This window comes from Phyllobates terribilis, unplaced genomic scaffold (assembly GCF_046119375.1).
Source record: "Phyllobates terribilis strain yellow unplaced genomic scaffold, ASM4611937v1 Scaffold_2556__1_contigs__length_124230, whole genome shotgun sequence".
Taxonomy (NCBI): domain Eukaryota; kingdom Metazoa; phylum Chordata; class Amphibia; order Anura; family Dendrobatidae; genus Phyllobates; species Phyllobates terribilis.
Window position 1 is genome coordinate 1 of NW_027365313.1, and position 18517 is coordinate 18517.

Below are 18517 nucleotides of genomic sequence, written 5' to 3' on the forward strand. Positions count from 1 at the left end.
AAACATTGAATTCAATTCTTTCTGATTTTAGAAACTGCATTAAAGAAGGGGTGCACCGGTCCTGGAGATACTGCAATACCAGGTCAATGCGTGGAGTGGACAGAGCAAGCTCTTTTTCCATCTCCCTGTTCTAAAAATCCATTTAATATATGGTCCCCAGATAGGGGACGTATCAGATATTAAACTGATAAGAACAGATACTACACTTGATCTTAGCCAAAAGGCCGAGAAGCGATAACCAGAATTGGTTTCAAACTACGGAGCCACCCAAGGATCCTAAAAAGTCCATTTGTGGAGATGAGCTCCTGGACTCCCGTTAAGAAGACATGTTGTCAACCTCTAGATCCCTTACATGCCTGCACTTTTCGGCTTGCTGCTGCTGCAATCCACGCGTTTTAGATCTGCATAACTCCACCTCTTTAAACACAGCACCTTCACCCCCTGCTGTTCCCACCCGCCTCAACACCGTTGGAAGGGAGGAGAACCAATTAAGGCGGGGGGTGGGGTGGAACGAGCAGCTGTCTACCCTTAGCAGGAGGGCTCCTGATTACATACCTCTCCTGCTGCTGCTGCTGCTGGCTGTCCAGCAGCAGACTGAAGGTGGCTGCTGCTGTGCACAGGTATATAAAGGCTCAGAGCCTATTATGACACGCGCAGCCAGCGTTCCATTGCCACATTCCATCTACTGCAGGCAGGATACCTGGCTGGCTGAATGTCGCTGAGAAGCTCACAGAGACCGCCATAAGCAACAGTTTAACAGAATGCCACAGACTAATCAACCAAACTTTTTGGGTTGGGTTCTCTTTTATAGTCTGCAGGCATTAAATGAAAGAAGTCAGTGTTCCAGCAGAAGGAGACAACGTTTCAGAAAAGGCATTGTAGCAAACCAAAAAAGAAATTTTAAGCGCAGCAGTGTAACCAGCGCACATACCTGTTAGCTCGGGTGAGTTTAAAAGGCTGCTGTTGATAACAAGGGCATTTGCTAAATAGATGGTGTGTGTGCAACAATATACTGAAAGGTCAATTATATTGTGCAGCTTATCTCACCACCTGTAGTTATTTAGGTGAAAGCTCCAAAATGCTTGCCTAATATGTCTGTTTATCCAAAAGGAAGTAGAAAGGGAGAGCTAGAAAGATAGCATTGCATCACATTACATGGCAATGCAATGCACAGTTGCTGAAGTTGAACCAAAATGAGCTTGTAATCTGGCTTCTGCAACTTTGAACATGAAAAATCCAATGAGGAGAAGAAAAGCAGAGCCAAAGAGTCCATCCCAAAATCCGACAAACAAGCAAAATGAACAAAAAACATTGAATTCAATTCTTTCTGATTTTAGAAACTGCATTAAAGAAGGGGTGCACCGGTCCTGGAGATACTGCAATACCAGGTCAATGCGTGGAGTGGACAGAGCAAGCTCTTTTTCCATCTCCCTGTTCTAAAAATCCATTTAATATATGGTCCCCAGATAGGGGACGTATCAGATATTAAACTGATAAGAACAGATACTACACTTGATCTTAGCCAAAAGGCCGAGAAGCGATAACCAGAATTGGTTTCAAACTACGGAGCCACCCAAGGATCCTAAAAAGTCCATTTGTGGAGATGAGCTCCTGGACTCCCGTTAAGAAGACATGTTGTCAACCTCTAGATCCCTTACATGCCTGCACTTTTCGGCTTGCTGCTGCTGCAATCCACGCGTTTTAGATCTGCATAACTCCACCTCTTTAAACACAGCACCTTCACCCCCTGCTGTTCCCACCCGCCTCAACACCGTTGGAAGGGAGGAGAACCAATTAAGGCGGGGGGTGGGGTGGAACGAGCAGCTGTCTACCCTTAGCAGGAGGGCTCCTGATTACATACCTCTCCTGCTGCTGCTGCTGCTGCTGGCTGTCCAGCAGCAGACTGAAGGTGGCTGCTGCTGTGCACAGGTATATAAAGGCTCAGAGCCTATTATGACACGCGCAGCCAGCGTTCCATTGCCACATTCCATCTACTGCAGGCAGGATACCTGGCTGGCTGAATGTCGCTGAGAAGCTCACAGAGACCGCCATAAGCAACAGTTTAACAGAATGCCACAGACTAATCAACCAAACTTTTTGGGTTGGGTTCTCTTTTATAGTCTGCAGGCATTAAATGAAAGAAGTCAGTGTTCCAGCAGAAGGAGACAACGTTTCAGAAAAGGCATTGTAGCAAACCAAAAAAGAAATTTTAAGCGCAGCAGTGTAACCAGCGCACATACCTGTTAGCTCGGGTGAGTTTAAAAGGCTGCTGTTGATAACAAGGGCATTTGCTAAATAGATGGTGTGTGTGCAACAATATACTGAAAGGTCAATTATATTGTGCAGCTTATCTCACCACCTGTAGTTATTTAGGTGAAAGCTCCAAAATGCTTGCCTAATATGTCTGTTTATCCAAAAGGAAGTAGAAAGGGAGAGCTAGAAAGATAGCATTGCATCACATTACATGGCAATGCAATGCACAGTTGCTGAAGTTGAACCAAAATGAGCTTGTAATCTGGCTTCTGCAACTTTGAACATGAAAAATCCAATGAGGAGAAGAAAAGCAGAGCCAAAGAGTCCATCCCAAAATCCGACAAACAAGCAAAATGAACAAAAAACATTGAATTCAATTCTTTCTGATTTTAGAAACTGCATTAAAGAAGGGGTGCACCGGTCCTGGAGATACTGCAATACCAGGTCAATGCGTGGAGTGGACAGAGCAAGCTCTTTTTCCATCTCCCTGTTCTAAAAATCCATTTAATATATGGTCCCCAGATAGGGGACGTATCAGATATTAAACTGATAAGAACAGATACTACACTTGATCTTAGCCAAAAGGCCGAGAAGCGATAACCAGAATTGGTTTCAAACTACGGAGCCACCCAAGGATCCTAAAAAGTCCATTTGTGGAGATGAGCTCCTGGACTCCCGTTAAGAAGACATGTTGTCAACCTCTAGATCCCTTACATGCCTGCACTTTTCGGCTTGCTGCTGCTGCAATCCACGCGTTTTAGATCTGCATAACTCCACCTCTTTAAACACAGCACCTTCACCCCCTGCTGTTCCCACCCGCCTCAACACCGTTGGAAGGGAGGAGAACCAATTAAGGCGGGGGGTGGGGTGGAACGAGCAGCTGTCTACCCTTAGCAGGAGGGCTCCTGATTACATACCTCTCCTGCTGCTGCTGCTGCTGGCTGTCCAGCAGCAGACTGAAGGTGGCTGCTGCTGTGCACAGGTATATAAAGGCTCAGAGCCTATTATGACACGCGCAGCCAGCGTTCCATTGCCACATTCCATCTACTGCAGGCAGGATACCTGGCTGGCTGAATGTCGCTGAGAAGCTCACAGAGACCGCCATAAGCAACAGTTTAACAGAATGCCACAGACTAATCAACCAAACTTTTTGGGTTGGGTTCTCTTTTATAGTCTGCAGGCATTAAATGAAAGAAGTCAGTGTTCCAGCAGAAGGAGACAATGTTTCAGAAAAGGCATTGTAGCAAACCAAAAAAGAAATTTTAAGCGCAGCAGTGTAACCAGCGCACATACCTGTTAGCTCGGGTGAGTTTAAAAGGCTGCTGTTGATAACAAGGGCATTTGCTAAATAGATGGTGTGTGTGCAACAATATACTGAAAGGTCAATTATATTGTGCAGCTTATCTCACCACCTGTAGTTATTTAGGTGAAAGCTCCAAAATGCTTGCCTAATATGTCTGTTTATCCAAAAGGAAGTAGAAAGGGAGAGCTAGAAAGATAGCATTGCATCACATTACATGGCAATGCAATGCACAGTTGCTGAAGTTGAACCAAAATGAGCTTGTAATCTGGCTTCTGCAACTTTGAACATGAAAAATCCAATGAGGAGAAGAAAAGCAGAGCCAAAGAGTCCATCCCAAAATCCGACAAACAAGCAAAATGAACAAAAAACATTGAATTCAATTCTTTCTGATTTTAGAAACTGCATTAAAGAAGGGGTGCACCGGTCCTGGAGATACTGCAATACCAGGTCAATGCGTGGAGTGGACAGAGCAAGCTCTTTTTCCATCTCCCTGTTCTAAAAATCCATTTAATATATGGTCCCCAGATAGGGGACGTATCAGATATTAAACTGATAAGAACAGATACTACACTTGATCTTAGCCAAAAGGCCGAGAAGCGATAACCAGAATTGGTTTCAAACTACGGAGCCACCCAAGGATCCTAAAAAGTCCATTTGTGGAGATGAGCTCCTGGACTCCCGTTAAGAAGACATGTTGTCAACCTCTAGATCCCTTACATGCCTGCACTTTTCGGCTTGCTGCTGCTGCAATCCACGCGTTTTAGATCTGCATAACTCCACCTCTTTAAACACAGCACCTTCACCCCCTGCTGTTCCCACCCGCCTCAACACCGTTGGAAGGGAGGAGAACCAATTAAGGCGGGGGGTGGGGTGGAACGAGCAGCTGTCTACCCTTAGCAGGAGGGCTCCTGATTACATACCTCTCCTGCTGCTGCTGCTGCTGGCTGTCCAGCAGCAGACTGAAGGTGGCTGCTGCTGTGCACAGGTATATAAAGGCTCAGAGCCTATTATGACACGCGCAGCCAGCGTTCCATTGCCACATTCCATCTACTGCAGGCAGGATACCTGGCTGGCTGAATGTCGCTGAGAAGCTCACAGAGACCGCCATAAGCAACAGTTTAACAGAATGCCACAGACTAATCAACCAAACTTTTTGGGTTGGGTTCTCTTTTATAGTCTGCAGGCATTAAATGAAAGAAGTCAGTGTTCCAGCAGAAGGAGACAACGTTTCAGAAAAGGCATTGTAGCAAACCAAAAAAGAAATTTTAAGCGCAGCAGTGTAACCAGCGCACATACCTGTTAGCTCGGGTGAGTTTAAAAGGCTGCTGTTGATAACAAGGGCATTTGCTAAATAGATGGTGTGTGTGCAACAATATACTGAAAGGTCAATTATATTGTGCAGCTTATCTCACCACCTGTAGTTATTTAGGTGAAAGCTCCAAAATGCTTGCCTAATATGTCTGTTTATCCAAAAGGAAGTAGAAAGGGAGAGCTAGAAAGATAGCATTGCATCACATTACATGGCAATGCAATGCACAGTTGCTGAAGTTGAACCAAAATGAGCTTGTAATCTGGCTTCTGCAACTTTGAACATGAAAAATCCAATGAGGAGAAGAAAAGCAGAGCCAAAGAGTCCATCCCAAAATCCGACAAACAAGCAAAATGAACAAAAAACATTGAATTCAATTCTTTCTGATTTTAGAAACTGCATTAAAGAATGGGTGCACCGGTCCTGGAGATACTGCAATACCAGGTCAATGCGTGGAGTGGACAGAGCAAGCTCTTTTTCCATCTCCCTGTTCTAAAAATCCATTTAATATATGGTCCCCAGATAGGGGACGTATCAGATATTAAACTGATAAGAACAGATTTCTTTTTTGAAAGCCCGAATTCGTGTACAAAACCCGAGTGCGCTTAAAAAAGTGACAAGTGCCACAAAAAAAGTGCACTAGGATGCTGGTCTTCTTGAAACCCTCTCCAAAAGGAGAAGGGTCCCCCAAACCATTCCCCGTCCCTCCGAGCCAAAAGGCCACAGCGAGGAACAGGGACAAAAAGCCACCTCCAGCCGAAGCCAGAGGCGACCCAATCTTACCCCCAGCACCTGCCCGAGTTCTCACCCGAGCAAGGCACTGGGAGCCAAAGACTGTGCTCCCCTCCCGGAAGAGGGGAGCCAACAACGCTCTCCTCCCGAAAGAGGAGAGCCAGGGGGGTTCAGGGGGGAGCGGAACCTGATGGCCACACACTCCCCCCCTAGACCTGCCAAGAGAGGAACCCGTAAGGGAACCGCATCCCGACAAAATCCTAGTAGGACGTGACACACGTGAATAAGTGGACACACAGTGACAAAGAAATTAAATAAATAGTGAAGGTTTCACAGTATAATACTGCCCGGACCTTCGACCGGGAATTGAAAAATTCCCCATCCTAAGGCCAGAAGGCCCGGAATAAGGGTGTGTGCGAAGAAAGAAAATTTGAAGTGCTTGTGCAAATGTGCCATAAACTCAAGTGGGGTTCCCAATCCCAGTGAGTTAAGGCACCCCAGGGTCACCACTCCTGGGGCACTTCACACTTCGGGCTTTCGATCTTCCCCGGCCCAATGGCGTCGATCCTGGGGTGGCCATGCTTTCCACCAGATGACTATATTAGCCACCTGGCATACTAACAAGCGCCTAAACCCCAGTGTGCATAATGTATCAATCTACTAGGGCGGCCAACATCCAAAACCGCCTTTTCGAAAGATACTACACTTGATCTTAGCCAAAAGGCCGAGAAGCGATAACCAGAATTGGTTTCAAACTACGGAGCCACCCAAGGATCCTAAAAAGTCCATTTGTGGAGATGAGCTCCTGGACTCCCGTTAAGAAGACATGTTGTCAACCTCTAGATCCCTTACATGCCTGCACTTTTCGGCTTGCTGCTGCTGCAATCCACGCGTTTTAGATCTGCATAACTCCACCTCTTTAAACACAGCACCTTCACCCCCTGCTGTTCCCACCCGCCTCAACACCGTTGGAAGGGAGGAGAACCAATTAAGGCGGGGGGTGGGGTGGAACGAGCAGCTGTCTACCCTTAGCAGGAGGGCTCCTGATTACATACCTCTCCTGCTGCTGCTGCTGCTGGCTGTCCAGCAGCAGACTGAAGGTGGCTGCTGCTGTGCACAGGTATATAAAGGCTCAGAGCCTATTATGACACGCGCAGCCAGCGTTCCATTGCCACATTCCATCTACTGCAGGCAGGATACCTGGCTGGCTGAATGTCGCTGAGAAGCTCACAGAGACCGCCATAAGCAACAGTTTAACAGAATGCCACAGACTAATCAACCAAACTTTTTGGGTTGGGTTCTCTTTTATAGTCTGCAGGCATTAAATGAAAGAAGTCAGTGTTCCAGCAGAAGGAGACAACGTTTCAGAAAAGGCATTGTAGCAAACCAAAAAAGAAATTTTAAGCGCAGCAGTGTAACCAGCGCACATACCTGTTAGCTCGGGTGAGTTTAAAAGGCTGCTGTTGATAACAAGGGCATTTGCTAAATAGATGGTGTGTGTGCAACAATATACTGAAAGGTCAATTATATTGTGCAGCTTATCTCACCACCTGTAGTTATTTAGGTGAAAGCTCCAAAATGCTTGCCTAATATGTCTGTTTATCCAAAAGGAAGTAGAAAGGGAGAGCTAGAAAGATAGCATTGCATCACATTACATGGCAATGCAATGCACAGTTGCTGAAGTTGAACCAAAATGAGCTTGTAATCTGGCTTCTGCAACTTTGAACATGAAAAATCCAATGAGGAGAAGAAAAGCAGAGCCAAAGAGTCCATCCCAAAATCCGACAAACAAGCAAAATGAACAAAAAACATTGAATTCAATTCTTTCTGATTTTAGAAACTGCATTAAAGAAGGGGTGCACCGGTCCTGGAGATACTGCAATACCAGGTCAATGCGTGGAGTGGACAGAGCAAGCTCTTTTTCCATCTCCCTGTTCTAAAAATCCATTTAATATATGGTCCCCAGATAGGGGACGTATCAGATATTAAACTGATAAGAACAGATACTACACTTGATCTTAGCCAAAAGGCCGAGAAGCGATAACCAGAATTGGTTTCAAACTACGGAGCCACCCAAGGATCCTAAAAAGTCCATTTGTGGAGATGAGCTCCTGGACTCCCGTTAAGAAGACATGTTGTCAACCTCTAGATCCCTTACATGCCTGCACTTTTCGGCTTGCTGCTGCTGCAATCCACGCGTTTTAGATCTGCATAACTCCACCTCTTTAAACACAGCACCTTCACCCCCTGCTGTTCCCACCCGCCTCAACACCGTTGGAAGGGAGGAGAACCAATTAAGGCGGGGGGTGGGGTGGAACGAGCAGCTGTCTACCCTTAGCAGGAGGGCTCCTGATTACATACCTCTCCTGCTGCTGCTGCTGCTGGCTGTCCAGCAGCAGACTGAAGGTGGCTGCTGCTGTGCACAGGTATATAAAGGCTCAGAGCCTATTATGACACGCGCAGCCAGCGTTCCATTGCCACATTCCATCTACTGCAGGCAGGATACCTGGCTGGCTGAATGTCGCTGAGAAGCTCACAGAGACCGCCATAAGCAACAGTTTAACAGAATGCCACAGACTAATCAACCAAACTTTTTGGGTTGGGTTCTCTTTTATAGTCTGCAGGCATTAAATGAAAGAAGTCAGTGTTCCAGCAGAAGGAGACAACGTTTCAGAAAAGGCATTGTAGCAAACCAAAAAAGAAATTTTAAGCGCAGCAGTGTAACCAGCGCACATACCTGTTAGCTCGGGTGAGTTTAAAAGGCTGCTGTTGATAACAAGGGCATTTGCTAAATAGATGGTGTGTGTGCAACAATATACTGAAAGGTCAATTATATTGTGCAGCTTATCTCACCACCTGTAGTTATTTAGGTGAAAGCTCCAAAATGCTTGCCTAATATGTCTGTTTATCCAAAAGGAAGTAGAAAGGGAGAGCTAGAAAGATAGCATTGCATCACATTACATGGCAATGCAATGCACAGTTGCTGAAGTTGAACCAAAATGAGCTTGTAATCTGGCTTCTGCAACTTTGAACATGAAAAATCCAATGAGGAGAAGAAAAGCAGAGCCAAAGAGTCCATCCCAAAATCCGACAAACAAGCAAAATGAACAAAAAACATTGAATTCAATTCTTTCTGATTTTAGAAACTGCATTAAAGAAGGGGTGCACCGGTCCTGGAGATACTGCAATACCAGGTCAATGCGTGGAGTGGACAGAGCAAGCTCTTTTTCCATCTCCCTGTTCTAAAAATCCATTTAATATATGGTCCCCAGATAGGGGACGTATCAGATATTAAACTGATAAGAACAGATACTACACTTGATCTTAGCCAAAAGGCCGAGAAGCGATAACCAGAATTGGTTTCAAACTACGGAGCCACCCAAGGATCCTAAAAAGTCCATTTGTGGAGATGAGCTCCTGGACTCCCGTTAAGAAGACATGTTGTCAACCTCTAGATCCCTTACATGCCTGCACTTTTCGGCTTGCTGCTGCTGCAATCCACGCGTTTTAGATCTGCATAACTCCACCTCTTTAAACACAGCACCTTCACCCCCTGCTGTTCCCACCCGCCTCAACACCGTTGGAAGGGAGGAGAACCAATTAAGGCGGGGGGTGGGGTGGAACGAGCAGCTGTCTACCCTTAGCAGGAGGGCTCCTGATTACATACCTCTCCTGCTGCTGCTGCTGCTGCTGGCTGTCCAGCAGCAGACTGAAGGTGGCTGCTGCTGTGCACAGGTATATAAAGGCTCAGAGCCTATTATGACACGCGCAGCCAGCGTTCCATTGCCACATTCCATCTACTGCAGGCAGGATACCTGGCTGGCTGAATGTCGCTGAGAAGCTCACAGAGACCGCCATAAGCAACAGTTTAACAGAATGCCACAGACTAATCAACCAAACTTTTTGGGTTGGGTTCTCTTTTATAGTCTGCAGGCATTAAATGAAAGAAGTCAGTGTTCCAGCAGAAGGAGACAACGTTTCAGAAAAGGCATTGTAGCAAACCAAAAAAGAAATTTTAAGCGCAGCAGTGTAACCAGCGCACATACCTGTTAGCTCGGGTGAGTTTAAAAGGCTGCTGTTGATAACAAGGGCATTTGCTAAATAGATGGTGTGTGTGCAACAATATACTGAAAGGTCAATTAAATTGTGCAGCTTATCTCACCACCTGTAGTTATTTAGGTGAAAGCTCCAAAATGCTTGCCTAATATGTCTGTTTATCCAAAAGGAAGTAGAAAGGGAGAGCTAGAAAGATAGCATTGCATCACATTACATGGCAATGCAATGCACAGTTGCTGAAGTTGAACCAAAATGAGCTTGTAATCTGGCTTCTGCAACTTTGAACATGAAAAATCCAATGAGGAGAAGAAAAGCAGAGCCAAAGAGTCCATCCCAAAATCCGACAAACAAGCAAAATGAACAAAAAACATTGAATTCAATTCTTTCTGATTTTAGAAACTGCATTAAAGAAGGGGTGCACCGGTCCTGGAGATACTGCAATACCAGGTCAATGCGTGGAGTGGACAGAGCAAGCTCTTTTTCCATCTCCCTGTTCTAAAAATCCATTTAATATATGGTCCCCAGATAGGGGACGTATCAGATATTAAACTGATAAGAACAGATACTACACTTGATCTTAGCCAAAAGGCCGAGAAGCGATAACCAGAATTGGTTTCAAACTACGGAGCCACCCAAGGATCCTAAAAAGTCCATTTGTGGAGATGAGCTCCTGGACTCCCGTTAAGAAGACATGTTGTCAACCTCTAGATCCCTTACATGCCTGCACTTTTCGGCTTGCTGCTGCTGCAATCCACGCGTTTTAGATCTGCATAACTCCACCTCTTTAAACACAGCACCTTCACCCCCTGCTGTTCCCACCCGCCTCAACACCGTTGGAAGGGAGGAGAACCAATTAAGGCGGGGGGTGGGGTGGAACGAGCAGCTGTCTACCCTTAGCAGGAGGGCTCCTGATTACATACCTCTCCTGCTGCTGCTGCTGCTGGCTGTCCAGCAGCAGACTGAAGGTGGCTGCTGCTGTGCACAGGTATATAAAGGCTCAGAGCCTATTATGACACGCGCAGCCAGCGTTCCATTGCCACATTCCATCTACTGCAGGCAGGATACCTGGCTGGCTGAATGTCGCTGAGAAGCTCACAGAGACCGCCATAAGCAACAGTTTAACAGAATGCCACAGACTAATCAACCAAACTTTTTGGGTTGGGTTCTCTTTTATAGTCTGCAGGCATTAAATGAAAGAAGTCAGTGTTCCAGCAGAAGGAGACAACGTTTCAGAAAAGGCATTGTAGCAAACCAAAAAAGAAATTTTAAGCGCAGCAGTGTAACCAGCGCACATACCTGTTAGCTCGGGTGAGTTTAAAAGGCTGCTGTTGATAACAAGGGCATTTGCTAAATAGATGGTGTGTGTGCAACAATATACTGAAAGGTCAATTATATTGTGCAGCTTATCTCACCACCTGTAGTTATTTAGGTGAAAGCTCCAAAATGCTTGCCTAATATGTCTGTTTATCCAAAAGGAAGTAGAAAGGGAGAGCTAGAAAGATAGCATTGCATCACATTACATGGCAATGCAATGCACAGTTGCTGAAGTTGAACCAAAATGAGCTTGTAATCTGGCTTCTGCAACTTTGAACATGAAAAATCCAATGAGGAGAAGAAAAGCAGAGCCAAAGAGTCCATCCCAAAATCCGACAAACAAGCAAAATGAACAAAAAACATTGAATTCAATTCTTTCTGATTTTAGAAACTGCATTAAAGAAGGGGTGCACCGGTCCTGGAGATACTGCAATACCAGGTCAATGCGTGGAGTGGACAGAGCAAGCTCTTTTTCCATCTCCCTGTTCTAAAAATCCATTTAATATATGGTCCCCAGATAGGGGACGTATCAGATATTAAACTGATAAGAACAGATACTACACTTGATCTTAGCCAAAAGGCCGAGAAGCGATAACCAGAATTGGTTTCAAACTACGGAGCCACCCAAGGATCCTAAAAAGTCCATTTGTGGAGATGAGCTCCTGGACTCCCGTTAAGAAGACATGTTGTCAACCTCTAGATCCCTTACATGCCTGCACTTTTCGGCTTGCTGCTGCTGCAATCCACGCGTTTTAGATCTGCATAACTCCACCTCTTTAAACACAGCACCTTCACCCCCTGCTGTTCCCACCCGCCTCAACACCGTTGGAAGGGAGGAGAACCAATTAAGGCGGGGGGTGGGGTGGAACGAGCAGCTGTCTACCCTTAGCAGGAGGGCTCCTGATTACATACCTCTCCTGCTGCTGCTGCTGCTGGCTGTCCAGCAGCAGACTGAAGGTGGCTGCTGCTGTGCACAGGTATATAAAGGCTCAGAGCCTATTATGACACGCGCAGCCAGCGTTCCATTGCCACATTCCATCTACTGCAGGCAGGATACCTGGCTGGCTGAATGTCGCTGAGAAGCTCACAGAGACCGCCATAAGCAACAGTTTAACAGAATGCCACAGACTAATCAACCAAACTTTTTGGGTTGGGTTCTCTTTTATAGTCTGCAGGCATTAAATGAAAGAAGTCAGTGTTCCAGCAGAAGGAGACAACGTTTCAGAAAAGGCATTGTAGCAAACCAAAAAAGAAATTTTAAGCGCAGCAGTGTAACCAGCGCACATACCTGTTAGCTCGGGTGAGTTTAAAAGGCTGCTGTTGATAACAAGGGCATTTGCTAAATAGATGGTGTGTGTGCAACAATATACTGAAAGGTCAATTATATTGTGCAGCTTATCTCACCACCTGTAGTTATTTAGGTGAAAGCTCCAAAATGCTTGCCTAATATGTCTGTTTATCCAAAAGGAAGTAGAAAGGGAGAGCTAGAAAGATAGCATTGCATCACATTACATGGCAATGCAATGCACAGTTGCTGAAGTTGAACCAAAATGAGCTTGTAATCTGGCTTCTGCAACTTTGAACATGAAAAATCCAATGAGGAGAAGAAAAGCAGAGCCAAAGAGTCCATCCCAAAATCCGACAAACAAGCAAAATGAACAAAAAACATTGAATTCAATTCTTTCTGATTTTAGAAACTGCATTAAAGAAGGGGTGCACCGGTCCTGGAGATACTGCAATACCAGGTCAATGCGTGGAGTGGACAGAGCAAGCTCTTTTTCCATCTCCCTGTTCTAAAAATCCATTTAATATATGGTCCCCAGATAGGGGACGTATCAGATATTAAACTGATAAGAACAGATACTACACTTGATCTTAGCCAAAAGGCCGAGAAGCGATAACCAGAATTGGTTTCAAACTACGGAGCCACCCAAGGATCCTAAAAAGTCCATTTGTGGAGATGAGCTCCTGGACTCCCGTTAAGAAGACATGTTGTCAACCTCTAGATCCCTTACATGCCTGCACTTTTCGGCTTGCTGCTGCTGCAATCCACGCGTTTTAGATCTGCATAACTCCACCTCTTTAAACACAGCACCTTCACCCCCTGCTGTTCCCACCCGCCTCAACACCGTTGGAAGGGAGGAGAACCAATTAAGGCGGGGGGTGGGGTGGAACGAGCAGCTGTCTACCCTTAGCAGGAGGGCTCCTGATTACATACCTCTCCTGCTGCTGCTGCTGCTGGCTGTCCAGCAGCAGACTGAAGGTGGCTGCTGCTGTGCACAGGTATATAAAGGCTCAGAGCCTATTATGACACGCGCAGCCAGCGTTCCATTGCCACATTCCATCTACTGCAGGCAGGATACCTGGCTGGCTGAATGTCGCTGAGAAGCTCACAGAGACCGCCATAAGCAACAGTTTAACAGAATGCCACAGACTAATCAACCAAACTTTTTGGGTTGGGTTCTCTTTTATAGTCTGCAGGCATTAAATGAAAGAAGTCAGTGTTCCAGCAGAAGGAGACAACGTTTCAGAAAAGGCATTGTAGCAAACCAAAAAAGAAATTTTAAGCGCAGCAGTGTAACCAGCGCACATACCTGTTAGCTCGGGTGAGTTTAAAAGGCTGCTGTTGATAACAAGGGCATTTGCTAAATAGATGGTGTGTGTGCAACAATATACTGAAAGGTCAATTATATTGTGCAGCTTATCTCACCACCTGTAGTTATTTAGGTGAAAGCTCCAAAATGCTTGCCTAATATGTCTGTTTATCCAAAAGGAAGTAGAAAGGGAGAGCTAGAAAGATAGCATTGCATCACATTACATGGCAATGCAATGCACAGTTGCTGAAGTTGAACCAAAATGAGCTTGTAATCTGGCTTCTGCAACTTTGAACATGAAAAATCCAATGAGGAGAAGAAAAGCAGAGCCAAAGAGTCCATCCCAAAATCCGACAAACAAGCAAAATGAACAAAAAACATTGAATTCAATTCTTTCTGATTTTAGAAACTGCATTAAAGAAGGGGTGCACCGGTCCTGGAGATACTGCAATACCAGGTCAATGCGTGGAGTGGACAGAGCAAGCTCTTTTTCCATCTCCCTGTTCTAAAAATCCATTTAATATATGGTCCCCAGATAGGGGACGTATCAGATATTAAACTGATAAGAACAGATACTACACTTGATCTTAGCCAAAAGGCCGAGAAGCGATAACCAGAATTGGTTTCAAACTACGGAGCCACCCAAGGATCCTAAAAAGTCCATTTGTGGAGATGAGCTCCTGGACTCCCGTTAAGAAGACATGTTGTCAACCTCTAGATCCCTTACATGCCTGCACTTTTCGGCTTGCTGCTGCTGCAATCCACGCGTTTTAGATCTGCATAACTCCACCTCTTTAAACACAGCACCTTCACCCCCTGCTGTTCCCACCCGCCTCAACACCGTTGGAAGGGAGGAGAACCAATTAAGGCGGGGGGTGGGGTGGAACGAGCAGCTGTCTACCCTTAGCAGGAGGGCTCCTGATTACATACCTCTCCTGCTGCTGCTGCTGCTGGCTGTCCAGCAGCAGACTGAAGGTGGCTGCTGCTGTGCACAGGTATATAAAGGCTCAGAGCCTATTATGACACGCGCAGCCAGCGTTCCATTGCCACATTCCATCTACTGCAGGCAGGATACCTGGCTGGCTGAATGTCGCTGAGAAGCTCACAGAGACCGCCATAAGCAACAGTTTAACAGAATGCCACAGACTAATCAACCAAACTTTTTGGGTTGGGTTCTCTTTTATAGTCTGCAGGCATTAAATGAAAGAAGTCAGTGTTCCAGCAGAAGGAGACAACGTTTCAGAAAAGGCATTGTAGCAAACCAAAAAAGAAATTTTAAGCGCAGCAGTGTAACCAGCGCACATACCTGTTAGCTCGGGTGAGTTTAAAAGGCTGCTGTTGATAACAAGGGCATTTGCTAAATAGATGGTGTGTGTGCAACAATATACTGAAAGGTCAATTATATTGTGCAGCTTATCTCACCACCTGTAGTTATTTAGGTGAAAGCTCCAAAATGCTTGCCTAATATGTCTGTTTATCCAAAAGGAAGTAGAAAGGGAGAGCTAGAAAGATAGCATTGCATCACATTACATGGCAATGCAATGCACAGTTGCTGAAGTTGAACCAAAATGAGCTTGTAATCTGGCTTCTGCAACTTTGAACATGAAAAATCCAATGAGGAGAAGAAAAGCAGAGCCAAAGAGTCCATCCCAAAATCCGACAAACAAGCAAAATGAACAAAAAACATTGAATTCAATTCTTTCTGATTTTAGAAACTGCATTAAAGAAGGGGTGCACCGGTCCTGGAGATACTGCAATACCAGGTCAATGCGTGGAGTGGACAGAGCAAGCTCTTTTTCCATCTCCCTGTTCTAAAAATCCATTTAATATATGGTCCCCAGATAGGGGACGTATCAGATATTAAACTGATAAGAACAGATACTACACTTGATCTTAGCCAAAAGGCCGAGAAGCGATAACCAGAATTGGTTTCAAACTACGGAGCCACCCAAGGATCCTAAAAAGTCCATTTGTGGAGATGAGCTCCTGGACTCCCGTTAAGAAGACATGTTGTCAACCTCTAGATCCCTTACATGCCTGCACTTTTCGGCTTGCTGCTGCTGCAATCCACGCGTTTTAGATCTGCATAACTCCACCTCTTTAAACACAGCACCTTCACCCCCTGCTGTTCCCACCCACCTCAACACCGTTGGAAGGGAGGAGAACCAATTAAGGCGGGGGGTGGGGTGGAACGAGCAGCTGTCTACCCTTAGCAGGAGGGCTCCTGATTACATACCTCTCCTGCTGCTGCTGCTGCTGGCTGTCCAGCAGCAGACTGAAGGTGGCTGCTGCTGTGCACAGGTATATAAAGGCTCAGAGCCTATTATGACACGCGCAGCCAGCGTTCCATTGCCACATTCCATCTACTGCAGGCAGGATACCTGGCTGGCTGAATGTCGCTGAGAAGCTCACAGAGACCGCCATAAGCAACAGTTTAACAGAATGCCACAGACTAATCAACCAAACTTTTTGGGTTGGGTTCTCTTTTATAGTCTGCAGGCATTAAATGAAAGAAGTCAGTGTTCCAGCAGAAGGAGACAACGTTTCAGAAAAGGCATTGTAGCAAACCAAAAAAGAAATTTTAAGCGCAGCAGTGTAACCAGCGCACATACCTGTTAGCTCGGGTGAGTTTAAAAGGCTGCTGTTGATAACAAGGGCATTTGCTAAATAGATGGTGTGTGTGCAACAATATACTGAAAGGTCAATTACATTGTGCAGCTTATCTCACCACCTGTAGTTATTTAGGTGAAAGCTCCAAAATGCTTGCCTAATATGTCTGTTTATCCAAAAGGAAGTAGAAAGGGAGAGCTAGAAAGATAGCATTGCATCACATTACATGGCAATGCAATGCACAGTTGCTGAAGTTGAACCAAAATGAGCTTGTAATCTGGCTTCTGCAACTTTGAACATGAAAAATCCAATGAGGAGAAGAAAAGCAGAGCCAAAGAGTCCATCCCAAAATCCGACAAACAAGCAAAATGAACAAAAAACATTGAATTCAATTCTTTCTGATTTTAGAAACTGCATTAAAGAAGGGGTGCACCGGTCCTGGAGATACTGCAATACCAGGTCAATGCGTGGAGTGGACAGAGCAAGCTCTTTTTCCATCTCCCTGTTCTAAAAATCCATTTAATATATGGTCCCCAGATAGGGGACGTATCAGATATTAAACTGATAAGAACAGATACTACACTTGATCTTAGCCAAAAGGCCGAGAAGCGATAACCAGAATTGGTTTCAAACTACGGAGCCACCCAAGGATCCTAAAAAGTCCATTTGTGGAGATGAGCTCCTGGACTCCCGTTAAGAAGACATGTTGTCAACCTCTAGATCCCTTACATGCCTGCACTTTTCGGCTTGCTGCTGCTGCAATCCACGCGTTTTAGATCTGCATAACTCCACCTCTTTAAACACAGCACCTTCACCCCCTGCTGTTCCCACCCGCCTCAACACCGTTGGAAGGGAGGAGAACCAATTAAGGCGGGGGGTGGGGTGGAACGAGCAGCTGTCTACCCTTAGCAGGAGGGCTCCTGATTACATACCTCTCCTGCTGCTGCTGCTGCTGGCTGTCCAGCAGCAGACTGAAGGTGGCTGCTGCTGTGCACAGGTATATAAAGGCTCAGAGCCTATTATGACACGCGCAGCCAGCGTTCCATTGCCACATTCCATCTACTGCAGGCAGGATACCTGGCTGGCTGAATGTCGCTGAGAAGCTCACAGAGACCGCCATAAGCAACAGTTTAACAGAATGCCACAGACTAATCAACCAAACTTTTTGGGTTGGGTTCTCTTTTATAGTCTGCAGGCATTAAATGAAAGAAGTCAGTGTTCCAGCAGAAGGAGACAACGTTTCAGAAAAGGCATTGTAGCAAACCAAAAAAGAAATTTTAAGCGCAGCAGTGTAACCAGCGCACATACCTGTTAGCTCGGGTGAGTTTAAAAGGCTGCTGTTGATAACAAGGGCATTTGCTAAATAGATGGTGTGTGTGCAACAATATACTGAAAGGTCAATTATATTGTGCAGCTTATCTCACCACCTGTAGTTATTTAGGTGAAAGCTCCAAAATGCTTGCCTAATATGTCTGTTTATCCAAAAGGAAGTAGAAAGGGAGAGCTAGAAAGATAGCATTGCATCACATTACATGGCAATGCAATGCACAGTTGCTGAAGTTGAACCAAAATGAGCTTGTAATCTGGCTTCTGCAACTTTGAACATGAAAAATCCAATGAGGAGAAGAAAAGCAGAGCCAAAGAGTCCATCCCAAAATCCGACAAACAAGCAAAATGAACAAAAAACATTGAATTCAATTCTTTCTGATTTTAGAAACTGCATTAAAGAAGGGGTGCACTGGTCCTGGAGATACTGCAATACCAGGTCAATGCGTGGAGTGGACAGAGCAAGCTCTTTTTCCATCTCCCTGTTCTAAAAATCCATTTAATATATGGTCCCCAGATAGGGGACGTATCAGATATTAAACTGATAAGAACAGATACTACACTTGATCTTAGCCAAAAGGCCGAGAAGCGATAACCAGAATTGGTTTCAAACTACGGAGCCACCCAAGGATCCTAAAAAGTCCATTTGTGGAGATGAGCTCCTGGACTCCCGTTAAGAAGACATGTTGTCAACCTCTAGATCCCTTACATGCCTGCACTTTTCGGCTTGCTGCTGCTGCAATCCACGCGTTTTAGATCTGCATAACTCCACCTCTTTAAACACAGCACCTTCACCCCCTGCTGTTCCCACCCGCCTCAACACCGTTGGAAGGGAGGAGAACCAATTAAGGCGGGGGGTGGGGTGGAACGAGCAGCTGTCTACCCTTAGCAGGAGGGCTCCTGATTACATACCTCTCCTGCTGCTGCTGCTGCTGGCTGTCCAGCAGCAGACTGAAGGTGGCTGCTGCTGTGCACAGGTATATAAAGGCTCAGAGCCTATTATGACACGCGCAGCCAGCG

General features: G+C 45.6%; 13 non-coding genes and 2 pseudogenes across 13 annotated transcripts; all 15 read right to left on the reverse strand.

Annotated features, from left to right (window-relative positions):
• Positions 1-45: 45 nt before the first annotated feature.
• On the reverse strand, positions 46-236 carry LOC141246491 (U2 spliceosomal RNA). Its single transcript, XR_012310072.1, has one exon. It is a non-coding gene; the product is annotated as a U2 spliceosomal RNA (small nuclear RNA).
• Positions 237-1351: 1115 nt separating this feature from the next.
• On the reverse strand, positions 1352-1542 carry LOC141246503 (U2 spliceosomal RNA). Its single transcript, XR_012310083.1, has one exon. It is a non-coding gene; the product is annotated as a U2 spliceosomal RNA (small nuclear RNA).
• Positions 1543-2660: 1118 nt separating this feature from the next.
• On the reverse strand, positions 2661-2851 carry LOC141246514 (U2 spliceosomal RNA). Its single transcript, XR_012310094.1, has one exon. It is a non-coding gene; the product is annotated as a U2 spliceosomal RNA (small nuclear RNA).
• Positions 2852-3966: 1115 nt separating this feature from the next.
• On the reverse strand, positions 3967-4157 carry LOC141246525 (U2 spliceosomal RNA). Its single transcript, XR_012310105.1, has one exon. It is a non-coding gene; the product is annotated as a U2 spliceosomal RNA (small nuclear RNA).
• Positions 4158-5272: 1115 nt separating this feature from the next.
• LOC141246481 (U2 spliceosomal RNA) lies at positions 5273-5451 on the reverse strand (annotated as a pseudogene).
• Positions 5452-6241: 790 nt separating this feature from the next.
• LOC141246485 (U2 spliceosomal RNA) lies at positions 6242-6333 on the reverse strand (annotated as a pseudogene).
• Positions 6334-7448: 1115 nt separating this feature from the next.
• LOC141246437 (U2 spliceosomal RNA) lies at positions 7449-7639 on the reverse strand. Its single transcript, XR_012310025.1, has one exon. It is a non-coding gene; the product is annotated as a U2 spliceosomal RNA (small nuclear RNA).
• Positions 7640-8754: 1115 nt separating this feature from the next.
• LOC141246449 (U2 spliceosomal RNA) lies at positions 8755-8945 on the reverse strand. The gene has a single exon (XR_012310036.1). It is a non-coding gene; the product is annotated as a U2 spliceosomal RNA (small nuclear RNA).
• A 1118-nt stretch (positions 8946-10063) lies between these two features.
• LOC141246460 (U2 spliceosomal RNA) lies at positions 10064-10254 on the reverse strand. Its single transcript, XR_012310047.1, has one exon. It is a non-coding gene; the product is annotated as a U2 spliceosomal RNA (small nuclear RNA).
• Positions 10255-11369: 1115 nt separating this feature from the next.
• On the reverse strand, positions 11370-11560 carry LOC141246472 (U2 spliceosomal RNA). The gene has a single exon (XR_012310058.1). It is a non-coding gene; the product is annotated as a U2 spliceosomal RNA (small nuclear RNA).
• A 1115-nt stretch (positions 11561-12675) lies between these two features.
• On the reverse strand, positions 12676-12866 carry LOC141246483 (U2 spliceosomal RNA). The gene has a single exon (XR_012310066.1). It is a non-coding gene; the product is annotated as a U2 spliceosomal RNA (small nuclear RNA).
• Positions 12867-13981: 1115 nt separating this feature from the next.
• On the reverse strand, positions 13982-14172 carry LOC141246486 (U2 spliceosomal RNA). Its single transcript, XR_012310067.1, has one exon. It is a non-coding gene; the product is annotated as a U2 spliceosomal RNA (small nuclear RNA).
• A 1115-nt stretch (positions 14173-15287) lies between these two features.
• Positions 15288-15478, reverse strand: LOC141246487 (U2 spliceosomal RNA). The gene has a single exon (XR_012310068.1). It is a non-coding gene; the product is annotated as a U2 spliceosomal RNA (small nuclear RNA).
• A 1115-nt stretch (positions 15479-16593) lies between these two features.
• Positions 16594-16784, reverse strand: LOC141246488 (U2 spliceosomal RNA). The gene has a single exon (XR_012310069.1). It is a non-coding gene; the product is annotated as a U2 spliceosomal RNA (small nuclear RNA).
• A 1115-nt stretch (positions 16785-17899) lies between these two features.
• On the reverse strand, positions 17900-18090 carry LOC141246431 (U2 spliceosomal RNA). Its single transcript, XR_012310019.1, has one exon. It is a non-coding gene; the product is annotated as a U2 spliceosomal RNA (small nuclear RNA).
• Between the last annotated feature and the right edge of the window lie 427 nt (positions 18091-18517).